Below are 16,291 nucleotides of genomic sequence, written 5' to 3'. Positions count from 1 at the left end.
TCTTGTCTTGGTCCATACTACTTCTGAAAGTTGCATGTTCTACATTCTTATCAACAGTACCAGTACACATATTCCACTGTCGGATGTTTCAGAAAGATTTTCGCCTATAACTTTCGACTCGTTCTTTTCAGCTCTAGGCACCCTTATCTCAAACTCATACGTTTATCTGTTTCCACATTCCTTGAAAGTTAGTAACATCATCACAGGATCACTCTGTGTATGCATGCATTTACAGGCGCCGGCGCCTGTAACTTTGATGGTCTGTAGCGTCGTTGAATGACGTAATTGCCCTCTACGACATCTACACCCGTGTAACATCAGTTGTGAAACACCCCGTGTATGATCGTGCTTCCGTTAAATAAGCGTTGGTGTTTTATAGAGCCACATGCTTTTTCGGAAGGTCTTCTGTTCAATGTACCTCATTACATTTGAGCTCCGAATGTTTTAAGATTCTACTACCGACAGATGCCAGTGATATTTCTGCTACGCGTTTTGTAGCCAGGTGTGACTCTGCTCTTTCTCCCAAACACTGCCCACTGTTTGTGTAAATTATTTCGAGGGATTTAATGTATTGTTGTGTTTAAGGGCTTAACTCGGCCACAAATAATATGTGGAACACGAAAGGGATAACTTTAGGTCCTGTGGATCTATACAGTTGTAGCGATTTTAGTATTTTCTCAACACCTCGATACCAGTATGTTTGTTGATCATCTTTAAATTGTACGACAAAAACTGGGACAGCAGTCCTGAATTTTGTTTTGTAAAGGAACATTTGAAAATGGAACTGAGCATTTTTACTTTTGCATCATCGCAGTCTGAGTTTCGACTGACTTCCATTCGTATGCCGATCCAGATTTATATACTGCGAATCCAGTGAAATGAAGTTATCAGTCTACCGGAGGTTTTTTTGCTTTTTTTTTGCTTCGAGTGTGACTTTGTTTTTAAATATGACGTTTATTCTCAGAACTTGTCACGTCGCAGGAAACAATAACCGCTTGATAATTTTCAAATAACTGAAACATTTTGACGTTTGATCACATTTTCAGTCAAAAATAACGAATTCAAAATACAAGAAAAACCGAATTCACTGCGAAAGACAATGAAAAATCAAGAGATACTGGCGTGTCGTTTCACAAAATGCCCACATCGTCCAAATGATGCTCAAATGTATATTGTTGCATCGTGTCTTCTGTTCCGCCCGGTACCGTACCTATTTTTTATTTAGTAAAGGAATACAAGACTGCCACTCGTCCATAAATATGTGTATAAAGGGAAATCATTTTGTGTTATTTCAAACACTAGAAACCCCCAACACTTCTATAAGTACGGTGCACTGTCACAAGGTTGGTAGTTCCCCCTCTTTCCTACTGTGACGCGCAAAGTGCTATATAAGCCGAGACAAAGACGCACACGCCGCTTTCCTGTGGAGGATGGAGTCGAAGTAACGTGGAGAGCGCAGCATGGAGGGCAGGAAGCCACAGCAAAGTAAGTTGGTAACAAGTTCTTGTGGTGTTGTTTTCACACGTGTTGTTAAGAGAAACGCAGTTTTGCTTGTTGAACGTTAAGTTTCTTTCTAACTTGCGCACACAGAGAAGTTTCGAACAATTTCGTCTCATGTGACGAACTGGTTGAAAGCTTAGTTTTTCTTGTAGTCACTGTGTTTGCGAAATGTAGTACTGTATTAAGAGTTTCACTGAATTGACACCACTAAAAATGCTTTACAAGGCGATACACGTGCAGGAGCAAAAGATGATGTGGTATGTTACCGTGCAGGAAGCAAACAGCGTTTTTTTTTTTTTTTTTTTTTTTTTTTTTTTTTTTTTTAAACTACACAAGTTTGTTAGTGATTTAACTTGCCGTGCGCAGTTATTTTGATATGTGCGTAGAACTTTCCAGTATATTGTGTTTGTATGGTGTTACTGTATGCCAAGATCCGTTCCAAAGCATGAAAAACAATTCCGTTTGAAGATCATGTATGATTAGATGCTGACATGTTTAAGCATAATTCTAGCTTACGAAGGCGTTAATTGTAGTGCTCGACTTGTATCTGTCTTTACATGCGGGTAACCGTTGTGTATTAATTGCGCGGGAAGATGGATTCAGTGTTGGTGGTTGTGGATAGTTCATGCGCGAATAAGATTAAATTTGAGCAACAAGACAAATTTTTGTTCTTGTCGATAGGGTATTTAATGCGTAATTATGTATAATATATAAATTCATATTGGAGGAATTCCCCTAGCGAACAAGCTTTGGCGGGTTGGGGCTGAAGGGTTTCTAAGTGACATCTGGCATCCCTTTACAGTATTATTTCACTATACAGAAAAGGGTATAATCTGTTGCCTTTTATTGTTAGAAATCACCTATTGCTTGCTGTAACTGTTAGTTTTTGGATTTTTAGTGTGGCTTATTAAGATCAGTTGGAACATTTAATATTGTATTTTATTGATCCATGTAATCATAATATTGTGCAGTTTGGACATGTATTGGACAAGTCAGCATACATTTTTACAAGTAATTTTTACAGTCACATTGTAACAATGTTTCATGAAAGTTTGTTCAATATTACAAGAAAGCAGGAGACATTGTAGTTTCACTTGTTCATTCTTAGGAAACGTGCACCATAATCAGGCCTAATCCTGACATGGAAGACAGTTTTTTGGTAACTTGTTCTGGACTGAATCATATGTAGGGCCCACTGCTGTCTTGTTTAATAGCTACAAATGTGTTCATTGAATATTACTGGTCTGTCTTTCCTTTGGAAGTTTAAACAGATGGTGGTGTCATAATGCCAAGTTTCTGGAAATGTTGCCTGCGTGATTCATCATATCTCAGATTGCGTGTTATACATATTGCCTTTTAAATTGCAATTTGAAGATACCTTTGCTGCAGGGCGTGTTCCACCGGAATCCCCCTATTGTAGTATGGTATGAAGGTAAGAAGAATATATTTGTCTACGGACTAATTGGTGACAGATTTCCTGAATGCCCATAGAGTATAAACACACAGTTAACAGCTTGTTTAGTAACTGACATGAGTGTTCCCTTAAGATTTTCTTCAAGCCACATACCAAGAAACCAAGGGAACTTGCACTGGTGAGCTTTTGGTTGTTTAGGAGCAAGTCGAAGAGTTCTCGTTTTTTGAGATGAGAGGCTGAAACTCGTGTAGGTTTTTTTATTTTCCCACAGTAGTTTTTTTTTTCACTGAACCATTCACTCAGTGATGACATAAGTGGTTTATTATTTCAATCGTTGTCAGTTTTGTCTCGTGTCTATTACCTGGATGTGCGTCATCTGCAAACAGTGTAGTATGCCTTTAAGTAAGCTTCATGTGTGGCATCAGTATATGGCCGGAACAGTAAGGGTCCCAGGACATATAATTGTTCAATTTATGCCAACTTGAGATCACTGTGTACAATGCAACATCAGAAGTGAGGTATCTTGACAAATTTGATGATTTTAAATTATTAAATTCTCCTTCACTTGGCAGCTGCTATCTGGAAAGTGAGAGACTGGTGTTAACTTTCCTTTACTTGGACACTTTTTTAGAGAGGTAGACATTTGGACTAAGAGATAAAGAGTATTAATATTCAAGTTACGGTTTTTGTTCTGTTGCAAATTGACTGTTTTTGTGATGACTTCTATGTGGCACACAGTAGTACACCTGTGAAATCTGTGACTATTAAATACATGCTGTGACAGTTTTAGTTGTATATAATTATTTCTTATTCTAGCATTACATGAAGTAAAATGGCGTACTGGTAACATCTTCACATCATTGCTTGCACATCCCCTATCAGCCTGTGGATGTGTCACATTTTCAACATGAAGTCCAGTATTTATTATCACCATCATCAGACATCAGGTGAGAATATGCAACACCTCAAATTCTATATACTAGTTTTCTTCTGCACTGAAGTTTTTTTCCATTAAAAGAGTTTTCTCATACACTGTGACTGAATGTTTGTGTTTTCCAGAAATTAAGCTCATCTATCAGTATGTCATAACGCAGAAATGAAGGCTTCTTCCTCGAGTCTTACGGGAAAGGGAATCAGAAAAGGAAGTGTACCACACTTCCTTGGGCTGCTGCAAATTTCACCCTTGGTACATGTACATTATCTTGGTAACTGAGAACGCACAACTGTTTTCTCCCAGTAAGTATTTATACCGTAATGTATAGTCTTATATCACCAAACTTGGATTTTCTTTCTTAATTTTGTGCTTTTTATTCAGTGGCTCGTTGTCAGCTCCTGAAATGTTTTTTTTAGCTAGTTTGGCTTGCAGGTATGGTGATGGTGTTCTTATTGTTATTGGAAGTTACCGCTAGACTAACCTTTTTCCAGGAACACCATCTTAGTCCTGAGGTTCTGTAATTTTCATGACAATGCTTGTATTATTTTGATACCATAGTGTATAGGTCCTTTTTTGGAAATCTGTAGTCTATGTTTCTTTTGTAAATGTGGATGAACAGTCTGGTCTCCAGTTCTGCAGGTTTTCACATTGGCAGTCACAATTGTCTAGCATATATAAAATAGTGGAAATTTCAAAAATTTTAAGATGTTTGAAACAATTCTTTTCGATGAAGGTTTCTCGGGTCTCCAGCCGGGTGGAGACCCGAGAAACCTTCATCAATAGTTAACGCCGGGAAGCCTACAGTCACATACAATTGTTTTTGCTTCTTTCTCAGTATAATTCCGATGAGTTCCTTCTTTATTATTTCATTTTGTTCCTGTGACAGTAGAGTCCCTCCATACAGTGATTCAATATTGCATATAAGTTTCAGAAACTCCATTATAAATAGTGTACAATAGATCGTGAAGTGCATACTGAGCCAGTTATGTATCACAAATGTCACAGAGCTTAGTGTGTTCGAACGATTATTTTTCTGCTGTTTTCAAATTAGATCATTGTCTAGTTTTATACATGACCACCTAACTGAAGCTGCTTCACCCAGTCCAGTCCAATCAAAAAATTACGTACTAATTGAAGAGGAAGGGTCCTGTTACAGAAACTTGAGGTGCACCACATTTCATGTTTAGAACTTATGATCTGTATATTATGCTCAGTTACATATTACCTCCTGTCACTGAGGTCTGATGTTATCCAGGTTGCTGCATGTCAGTGAATACCAGTTATATATAATTTTTTAATAGTAGGACTGATTCGATTGTCCAGTGTTGAGCTTTCAGTCTTTTGAGCATGAGCATTTCTATTATTTTTGAAAAACCTGATACTACAGATTCTGGTATGCATTTGTTAGGATCATCATTCTTTCTGTTTTTTTGTACACAGATACTACCTTCAATTAATGAGCAGTTGACAATATCCAATAGTGGTGTGTGACATTTCATCGTGTCCAGTAGACTTTTTCTTAGCTTGTTTATAATCTTGGTTATTTCCTCATCGGGTGCTGGGTTCAAGAACATTAGGTTGGCTTATCTGTCACTGTGGTCTGGTGACTTCCTTTGTTGTTACATACATGTTTTAAGTTTTTTACTGTATCTCTGTAGTTTTCATGGCTTATTGTTTGCCTATATGTGGGTTTCTTTGACTGCAGCTGTACATTTAACTTTCCACGTTGCTTGCTGTCTCCTGCGAAGGGTAGATTTGTCTTGGTTGAGGTGGCAGTCTGATCTGTTGTGTAGCTTGAGGTTTATGCGAAGTTGGAGGGTGATAACTTCATTGAGAGTTTACTGAGCCATTGACTATGAATCCCGTGGCATTTCTAGGTGGGGAGTGTTTTGAACTATGACTGTGCAAGAGTCCGATAGACACTGGGCCTGAACTACCACTGCCAACTGCAGCCAAACTGCCCAAATCATCCTGTACCAGTATTTGTAAATTCCGAGTTGTAATCGGTGACATTTTAAAACTTACTTCTCAAAAAAGTATTTTGTCCATGTGAGTTATGCTGTGAAGGAGTAGGTGGCAACAGGCCTCTAAATGTTTACTCTGTCGTTGGCAACAGTTTAATTGCATTCAAATTCGGCATTTTGGAGTCTTGGGGGAAACATTGTTTAGCTTCATTCATTCGTAGTTGAAGCGTTTGCTGCAAAAACCAGGCAAATCACAAAATACACATTCTGAGAAAACTGAATAACAAAGTTTGACATCTACAGAAGGTGTGTATTTTTTAGAAATTATATAAGACAACGTTACTTACTTATAGCTCTGTATTTTATATGCAATGTATAAAATTTTGAAATTAATAATACACATTAATAAATCAAATTGCAATTATAAATATTTGGACTTCATGGTTTTTGCACCAAATACTTCAAAATCTGAAATACTGCATGCAAAATCGGACATAAATAATATGAAAACAAAATAACAATTAATGAATCATAATTTACTTTTTATTGATTACCAGGCATTTTACAATATTTTTTGTCAGAGAAATTATACATAGTTTTGCATGCCTTATAACGTAAACTATTCTGTCTTGATGTAAATTTTTTAAGGATATTATCATTAACTAAATATAAAATATACAGTCTCAGAACATTTTGTTGAACTACTTGATTTACTTCATGGTCATTTTAAAATATTCTTACTCTATTTCATTTGGGCTGTGTTCACTATCATCATTTCCTGCAGAGTTTTTCATAGAAACCCATATCTGCAGTAGGAATATACTTTCTAACCAATTTCATGACATCATATTTGTGCCTTTTAAGAGGTATAAGACCACCATACAGTGATTCCTCTGGGAAGGTAATGTCACCTTTCATTGCCTTCTTTAGTGGTGCAAACTCTATTTTATTATTAAAGCTTGCTAGTACAGTTGAGGTATACGCTTTTCTGTTTAGTGTTATTTGATATTTGAACATTGATTAATTGTGTTCATGTTAGATGTGTGTGTATTAGATTGACCTGTCCCTGTATATGTACATTAAGAAAGTAGTCACAGAAGTACTCTTGTGTGAAGGGAGTTACATATAGTGACAGTAGAAGGGAGTTATATATAGTGACAGTCATAACACCCCCAAAGTCCCTATCACGAGGCAAAAATGAGTGTCCCCGCACTGGAAAGTAATGTGTAATTTTCTGAAATTTGTTAGTATGTGCAAGACTGAAGAGATACTGTAGAAGTGCCTTGTTTTTGTTTTGGGCATCACAGTTATCTGAAAATAATACAATTTCAGTTGTATCAGGGGGAATGACATGTTTAAGGTACCAATCTAAGCAGGAAATAACTTCATCAGGATCCCTTTTGCCATCGCATTCTGTGCACATGAACATGTGAGCCTTTCCACTGCTGCAACAGTGTATATTAAAGTTGTACATCCACAGTTGTCTCAGATAAAATACATCTGTTGAAGGAAGTACTGGAAGAGGCAAATTTTGCTGGCAATCAAATGCTAAACATGCAACAGCTTTATTTTACCTGGCCCTTTTAGTTTCTTCCCTAAGTTGTTCATAGAATACTTCACTCTTTCGCAAATGTACTTCCAAACATTTTCGTTTGCAGTTGCATGCAGGCCCAGTTTCACGAGCTGGAATAACCTCGCCATTGTATGTTACATATGACCTGCCACATAGCCTTTTCAGTTTGTTTCTGTTTCTTTTCCATTTACTAGAATCACCTTTTATTTTCCTTGTCATGTGTTCATATTCACTATCACTGCGTGAATCACCGGAAGACATGCCTTAAACACAATATACAGTACAGATAAATGCACGATCTGAACAACTTCATATGCAGCCATGTAAACAACACACCATCCTGTCACACTAGTGCTGCCAACTACCGGTGCAAGAACCAGGTAAGTCCAGGACTAATGTGTTTCTTCCACCAAACGTAACCGTGCATCTCTCATTCAGATCAGTCCACAAAAGTCTGGCTCTTGCACCAAAAGATGCACATTCTGATGTTATATCTCATGCCTAAACATCTCATTTTTGACCAGAAATGGACTTATCTTGCTTTAGCAGCAAGCCCGTCAATTTATGTCTGTGATTCTATGAATTTGAGTGAGAAGGGGCACTCACCTGAGAGGTGGTTTTCGTGGTGAATACTGTGTACGTTCTACACGGACATCTACATTTATACTCCTCAAGCCACCCTCTCCCCAAGTGAGCCCACAGCTCTCTTGTGGGTATAGGGATGGTGCGCATGGTTCCCTGAGCCACTGCAGCCTTCCTTCCTTTTCTGGGCTGGTTTACCTTCCTCTTCCTTCTCCTTCACTGCCCCTACTCCATTCTCTTTGCCTCTTCCTTTCTGTCTCCTGATGTTCTTATGTTCGTCTGGCTATCCTGACTTCGCTTTGTCGTTCGGTTTCTGGTCTGCTTGAGGGGGTTTGACCTCTATCTCTAAATTGGAGTCCGTAGTGTGAGCCAGATGAAGAACTCCCTTCCTAGCATCTTTGGTGTGGGTTCCTGTCCCCGTCCTCCTCCCTCCCTGTCCCCCCCCCCCTTCCCCACCATAGCCCTTACGCCTCGCCAGGCAGCTGGTGCTGCCACTAGGTGAGCCCTGTTTGGAATGGGTGGTACCAGGGCGGATGTTTGGCACATGAAGCGTGTTCCACCAAACCCCTTTTCTTTGTGGGACATATAGATGACAAGTAAGTCATTAAGAAAGATGAGATATGGCTTACACCCTGCTTGAGAAGTTCAGGGTAACGGTACATAGATGCGACATCAATCTTCTACACCGATGGCTCTAAAACGATAGATAATGCAGGATACACTTCTACGTGTCCTACTGGTGTGGAACATCATTTACTGCCAGGATCATATTGTAGTGCGTTCACAGAGCAGAGCAGCTAGCATAAACAGGGTCGTCAGTTTCTTGGGCCTCCATTCCCTCCCCCGCACAACTCAATGACTAGCTTACAGGCTGTGGGCTGATGGCTACTTCCATCATCTTTTGGTCTCTGCTATCCATGAACTCTCTCTACCCGTGGCTGCGCCGTGTGCTCTATTGCCTTCCTCTGGGTCCCAAGTCATGTGGGCATCCTGGGGAGTGAACTGCTGACCGTTCAGTGCCGCAATACTTGCCCCCAATGCCTTTCATGATGCCAGGTGCAGATAAGCAGATTGAAGTCAAGTCTCTTTTTGCCCAACAGTAGAATGAATCTGGTGCACTACTGCTCTTAAAAGGCTCCACATAGTCTGGAAACTACTGCAGTTTGGCACTCGTGTGTGTGTGTGTGTGTGTGTGTGTGTGTGTGTGTGTGTGTGTGTGTGTGCTCCTGGAGCAGGGCAGGATGGATGTGGTTGGGGCCTGTCTTTCCTAGGTCTGGGACCCATGACCACTCCCTCATGCAAAGAGCAATCTTTCTCCCCCCCCCCTCAGTTTTTAGAATTGATGTACCCTTTTATGCCTTCTACTGTGTGTTTTAACTTCTTTGCTTTATAGTTCGACCCCACTACTGGATCAACCCACTTTAGTCTGTATAAGTAATGAATCTGGAAAGAAGACGTCGGTCTTCATGCAGCTGCGCGAACAACAGCATTGGACCGCTCACACCGAAGATGCCATGATACTACAGGAGGGCAAGGCATACGTGCCTTGTAGTCTATAAAGCAATAGACAATAGCTATTAATACCTCTTAACTATGTAGGTGCTCAAGTCGTCCTGAATGGTCTAACAGTGTTCTGTGGTGCAAGTAACTTTGAATTGCAGGAGTGATGACCTAACCGTTTTGTCCCATACCCTCCTCAATCAATCAATCCATCTGCGAGCCACCTTGAAACGGTGTGTGGCAGAGGGGTTACTGTAACTGTCCTGTCTGGTGCGGATTCCACACAGTTACCAATATTCAAGTATTGGTCAAACGACTCTTGTGTAAGCTACTTCCTATGTTGATGGACTAAATTTCCTGAGGATACTTCCAGTGAATCTGCCTGGCTGTTACCATACTCGCCATTAATGTGGTAATTCCACTTAGGATTATTCCATACGCATGCCATTGGATACTTTATGATCATAAATGCTTCCAGCGATTGTTCTGCTGCAATCGTGTGATCTTACACTAAAGGGTCTTCTGTCGACGCAATCATAGTACGTTAACATACGTTTGTGTTGGGGGTCACTTGCCACACTCCCCAGTGATTCTCTGTTAGTCTTCTTGCATTTCGCTTCTGTGTATACAACAGCACCAATTGCAAAACATCTCACAGAACTTCCTATGTTATCTTGTTGTTGTTGTTGTTGTTGTTGTTGTTGTTGTGGTCTTCAGTCCTGAGACTGGTTTGATGCAGCTCTCCATGCTGCTCTATCCTGTGCCAACTTCATCTCCCAGTACTTACTGCAACCTACATCCTTCTGAATATGCTTAGAGTATTCATCTCTTGGTCTCCCTCTACGATTTTTACCCTCCACGCTGCCCTCCAATGCTAAATTTGTGATCCCATGATGCCTCAGAACCTGTCCTACCAACCGGTCCCTCCTTCTAGTCAAGTTGTGCCACAAACTTCTCCCCAATCCTATTCAATACCTCCTCATTAGTTATATGATCTACTCATCTAATCTTCAGCATTCTTCTGTGTCAGCATTCTTCTGTAGCACCACATTTCGAAAGCTTCTATTCTCTTGTCCAAACTATTTATCGTCCATGTTTCACTTAACATACATGGCTGCACTCCATACAAATACTTTCAGAAACGATTTCCTGACACTTAAATCTATACTCGATGTTAACAAATTTCTCTTCCATTTCCAGAATATTGTCCTCAAGTACGTCACCCTTGTATAGACCCTCTATATACTCCTTCCACCTTTCTGCTTTCCGTTCTTTGCTTAGAACTGGGTTTCCATCTGAGCTCTTTATGTTCATACAAGTGGTTCTCTTTTCTCCAAAGGTCTCTCTCTAATTTTCCTGTAGGCAGTATCTATCTTACCCCTAGTGAGATAAGTCTCTATGTCCTTAAATTTGTCCTCTAGCCATCCTTGCTTAGCCATTTTGCACTTCCTGTCGATCTCATTTTAGAGACGTTTGTATTCCTTTTTGCCTGCTTCTTTTAGTGCGTTTTTATATTTTCTCCTTTCATCAATTAAATTCAATATTTCTTCTGTTACCCAAGGATCTCTACTAGCCCTCGTCTTTTTACCTACTTGATCCTCTGCTGCCTTCACTACTTCATCCCTCAGAGCTACCCATTCTTCTTCTACTGTATTTCTTTCCCCCATTTGTGACAATTGTTCCCTTATGCTCTCCCTGAAACTCTGTACAACCTCTGGTTTAATCAGTTTGTCCAGGTCCCATCTCCTTAAATGCCCACCTTTTTGCAGTTTCTTCAGTTTTAATCTACAGTTCATAACCAATAGATTGTGGTCAGAGTCCAAATCTGCCCCTGGAAATGTCTTACAATTTAAAACCTGGTTCCATTTAATGTATCTGATACCTTCTAGTATTTCCAGGATTCTTTCATGTGTACAACCTTCTTTTATGATTCTTGAACCAAGTGTTATTTATGATTAGGTTATGCTCCTGTGCAAAATTCCGCCAAACGGCTTCCCCTCATTTCTTTCCCCCAATCCATATTCACCTACTATGTTTCCTTCTCTCTCTTTTCCTACCAGATCATTTTCATACGTTCTGAAAAGTTATCCAATCTTCCAGTACCACTCTGCTGGGGCATGCCCAAAGTTACTTTTGCATTTGAAGACTTTTCAGTTTACAATGATATGCTGTGTTCTGTTTGGTAGCAAAACAACAATCCAGTCACATATTTAGTATGGTACTCCATAAAGTCCAGGGACACCGCATCTACCTGGGTGCCTGTGGCTACTGCTTTCTGAGATTGAGCTGGATTTCACAGGATTTTTCGGGACCCATGTTGGTTCCTACAGAGATTTTTGGTCTAAAACATGTTGCAAAATTCCTCAACAGAATGACATCAGAGGTGTAGGGCTATTGGTTTTGAGCATCTTCTTGGTGACCCTTCTTTAAAATAGGGATGTCCCCCCCACCCTCCCCCCAATCATTTGGAATACTTTGTTCCTCAAGAGGCCTATGGTACACTGCTGCTGGAAGTGAGGTGAATTCTTTCACAAACTCTGTGTAGAATTGAACTGGGGTTCTATCAGATCCAGTGGTGTTTATTCTGTTGAGCAATTCCAATTGCTTTTCAACACTGGGCACTTACTTAGATGTCATTTTGATGTATGTGTGATGATTTAAAGGTGGAACTACAGTGTGATCTGCTGTGAAACAGTTTGGTGAAAAATGTTGTGATTTTCTGGCAAGTTAGTGGCTGCAGTTAATGAATGTGGTGCCTTTTTGCTATGAATGTTGTGCATGTTGTTTGAGTAACAAAATCACGAAGTTATCTTTACACTGTGTACGGAAACCTTCAGAAGCCTGCTTATGTTTCCAAATTGTTTTCTTTTGCCCCTAGTGTTATTTATATGATAAATGTTTGTTGGTTCATATAGCTGATAAAGTGTTCCTTGTGTAGAGGGTGAGTCCAATAGATTCTGTGTCCCAAGTTTTGTGCTCAGTATGAGAATTGCTGGCTATATGTAAAGAATATACGTGATTTTATATAAACGTGCAGTATTGAACATCTGGAATTTGTAAGCAGGTGGAGACAAAACAAGCCACAGAAGAATGATGCACTAGAAAATAGAGAACCTCACAAAGCAAAGCCCAATTTTTAAGACATTGTGTGGGAATCTATACTGAATGGAACGTGTCATTTTTCTTTATCTTTTGCCCCTCCCTATATTACTAAAGTCAGGAGTTTATAAAATACGGTTCTCGCATTTTGTGGTTATGCTCAGTCACTATAGTGTTCCTCTTACCTGTGCAGGATTGTGAATATAAAACAATTTGCAAATCCTATACCTCTTGAAGATCTATTTAGTTAATGCACTAAAACGTATCTGGATTAACTATGCGTATCGAAGTATCAAATAGAAAATAGTGCCCCACACATTGTTATTCATCAAGCGGTTCATAGTAATTGTTGCTTGTACATGCACTACAATACTCATTTGCTACTAAGGTGAATGTGGAGTGTGAATATATGGCAGATTTATTTACGCTGTAAAATGGGCTGATGGCCGACTACACAAAAAAGAGTAATTCTGTGAGCACCTCTATTGCTGCCAGAGGTAAAGTGTTCAGTTTTTATGACAATTTTGTGTAACTTGCAAGCATATTAAAAAAGACTTCTTGAGGTTGTAAGGAATAAAACTTTTATTTTCCACAGGTGTTCCAGTTTGAGATGGTGGGCTCCCACAGAAAACAAGAAAATTGTCAAAATCGAAGTTTGAGATACAAACTTATGTAACAGTGCTGAGTGTGTGCAGGAGGAGAGCTCTTGTGCTATTGACTCTCTTAGGGTAGCACCCCAACCCAAGACAAGTCTCACAAAATATTTTACGCCTCACAAAAAAGCCAACTCAACAAATCTCCTAAAGTTGAATATGGGAACCTAGTAAAGAAACAAACCATACAAATCATACCCTTCTTTCTAGCAAACCTATTCACTTTGGTTGAGGTTGTTGGGGGGCCCATGTCAGATGCGTTCACACACCAGAGAGCTAAGTGTGAACCATCTGCACCTGTTGAGGCGGGGACTATGTCCCAACTTCCTGCAGTACAGTTCTTTGTTGCTACTTGATGTGTTGCAGTTCTCACTTTGGCCAGTTATTTTTTTTTCTAAATTTTCTAAATTAACTGGACTGCAGTGGGTGAGGATGCTATCCTAAGTAGACTATACTCAGCACATGTGGAACTCTTCTTGCTTTGGGATGAAGTTGCCTAAGATATCCTCCCTTGTATTTTTGTTTTTTCATTTGTCAATATGATCATGCATGAGTGCCTGGAGAACAGTTGTGCTTAATTTTATGTTTCAAATTTTCTGTGTATAAATTGAAAATCTTTTTAACTGAACATACTGGTAATAATGAATGTTTGTTTTGTCCCAACTTACAACTGGGCAGCAGGATTACCTTACTTCGTGTAATGTTTGTTGTAATAAACGAGGATCAAATGGAGTGTTTGTTTGATTTAATTATTTAAATTGTTCATAATTTCTGAAAAAAATCGATAAATTAGGCATTTACCTATGCAGACCTGAGTTGATTTTGAAATTGTCAATGCACATTAGCTTAATACACACACAAACATCATCCGTAGTAGTCTAATGCAATGTTTACTTTTATTAAGCTTCCTTAGGCTTCCATGCTAAGAAAATTTCCCTTAGTAGGATTTCGTATTTCTCATCTCTACAACAATGCAAGTTAGTTTCTTGGTGATTGGTATTCTTGATATTCACAACAATCGGTTTACTTTCAGAGGAAGGGATTGTTGATGTCAATCAGCTGTTATTTGTCTTGTAAACTTGCAGCGAGTTAGTGCAGTTCCCTACTGTTCACACCCAAACTTAAAAATGACTAAAAGAGTACATGATTCGCCTTTAGAAAGAGTTTGAATGAAATTTTAGATGAAGATTCTGACTCGGGGAGTGAAGGTGAATATGAGGGTGGTGTTAAATGGACTATGATTTAGATTGGGAAAGTGATGTGGATGTTAGAGAAGATGAAGATAGCACAGCTTCAGGCAGTGACCATCAGGATGTTATTGTGGCCAAGTCTGGAAGAAGGTACGTGACCACACAGCCTAGAATTCCTCAGAGGTCTGTTGCTAATATAGTAAGAGAGCAGGCAGGAATAACTCCAGCTGGTGTTTGCCAATCACCTGGAGAACCCTTGAAGTTACTTCTTATGCCTGATATGGATGTTATAGGTAAAACATTCAAATGAAGAGGCAGTTAGGTGAAATGTTACTTTGACTAATGAGAAAGAATTGTATGTCTTAATAGGAATCGTGATACTTATGGGGGCAAATAAGGACAATTCTGTCAGTGTACACGATCTTCGGTCAGACCCAGTGGGTCGACCAGTTTACAAGGGTATTATGGCAAGGGAACATTTCAAGGAACTTATTGCAATCATAAGGTTTGATGACAAAAGTACCCGCCAGCTAAGAAGGGAAGCAGACAAGTTCACAGCAATCTGTGATCTTTTCAACAACGTGAACGATAGGTTTCCACTACTGTATAAACCAGGGGTCCACCTCACCATTGATGAGATGCTCAGCTTGTTTAGAGGGCGCTGCCCCTTCAAAGTATTTATGAAGGATAAACTAGGCAAGTATGGCATCCTTAATACGCATGACGTCCAATGCAGTTGACAGATACGTCTTGAATGTGGGACCCTATGCAGGTAATGTTCAGAATTTGTCGAAAGAAGAATGGGGTTCAGCAGCTGTGGTCAAATGTCTGGTAGCACCTGTGAAAAAATACTGGTTGAAATATTACTACAGACCGGTACTACACATCGCTGGATTTGGCAGAAGAGTTATACCAAGACCACAAAGTTACTACAGTAGGAACTCTCCAGTCAAACAGGAAGCATATTCCAGACATAATGAAGTACACTTCAAATTGAGAGCTATATTCATCAATGTTCTTGTTCACAGACCCATCAAACAGGTAGGCCTCCAGTAACTTTGGTGCCCTACATAGCAAAAACCAAACCAAGTTAAAACTTACTGATGTCAACAATGCACCAAGTTAAAGGCACTGTTGGAGGAGAGAAGAATAAAAATGAGATAAATGCATATTATAATTCCACTAATGGTGGAATTTATACCATTGATCAAATAGCATGTATGTACACCTGTAAGAGGGGAACAAAGAGATCGTCTGTATCTGTATTTTACTCTCTTATCGACATTGGTGCTATCAATGCAACCACCATATTCACCCAGCAACATCCAAGATGGAATGAAAAGAAACACTACAAACGGCAACTTTATCTTCTGCAAACTGGGATGGAACTAGTGAAATTGCAGGTAGAAGAAAGAAGTGCCAATGCAAGAGGGTTATCTAACCAAATTGTTCAATCAGTGGAGACTATTCTACAAAAGAAAAAGAAGTGACAACAGAAGCACGTCAGCCTCCTGCAGGGAAAGGTCGGTGCCATATTTGTGTAAGAGAAGCTAAAACATAGAGCAGAAGTACAACAATCTAAGTAAACCAAAACAGTATTGTGGACAGTGTCATAAACGTGTGTAACACACATTCAGAAAAAATTGTGAAGTGTGTCTCTTGCCTTGAAGTTGAGGACCAGTCTATTGTATATGAACACATCTGTATTTTGTATTGTAATGTCAATTTTTTATTCACTCAATCCAATATTTATAACAATTAACAATATTTATAAACCGATGCCTTAGTTAAAATACGTAAACCGTTTTGAAAGTTGTAATTTTTCGTCAGTAAACTTATTTAATATCTGTGGGCTCGCCGAACCCCCCCCCCCCCCCCCCCC

The 16,291-nt window shown here is 39.4% G+C and overlaps 1 long non-coding RNA gene across 1 annotated transcript; it reads left to right on the top strand.

Annotated features, from left to right (window-relative positions):
• The first annotated feature begins 1,347 nt into the window (after nucleotides 1-1,347).
• Nucleotides 1,348-13,951, top strand: LOC126162919 (uncharacterized). The gene is made up of 4 exons (XR_007535128.1): nucleotides 1,348-1,485; nucleotides 3,731-3,861; nucleotides 3,974-4,150; nucleotides 13,162-13,951. It is a non-coding gene; the product is annotated as an uncharacterized LOC126162919 (long non-coding RNA).
• Nucleotides 13,952-16,291: the final 2,340 nt, after the last annotated feature.

Source organism: Schistocerca cancellata, chromosome 2 (assembly GCF_023864275.1).
Source record: "Schistocerca cancellata isolate TAMUIC-IGC-003103 chromosome 2, iqSchCanc2.1, whole genome shotgun sequence".
NCBI classification, from domain to species: Eukaryota; Metazoa; Arthropoda; class Insecta; order Orthoptera; family Acrididae; genus Schistocerca; species Schistocerca cancellata.
The sequence above is the reverse complement of the archived record's forward strand: the minus strand, read 5'-3'. Positions and strand labels throughout refer to the sequence as shown.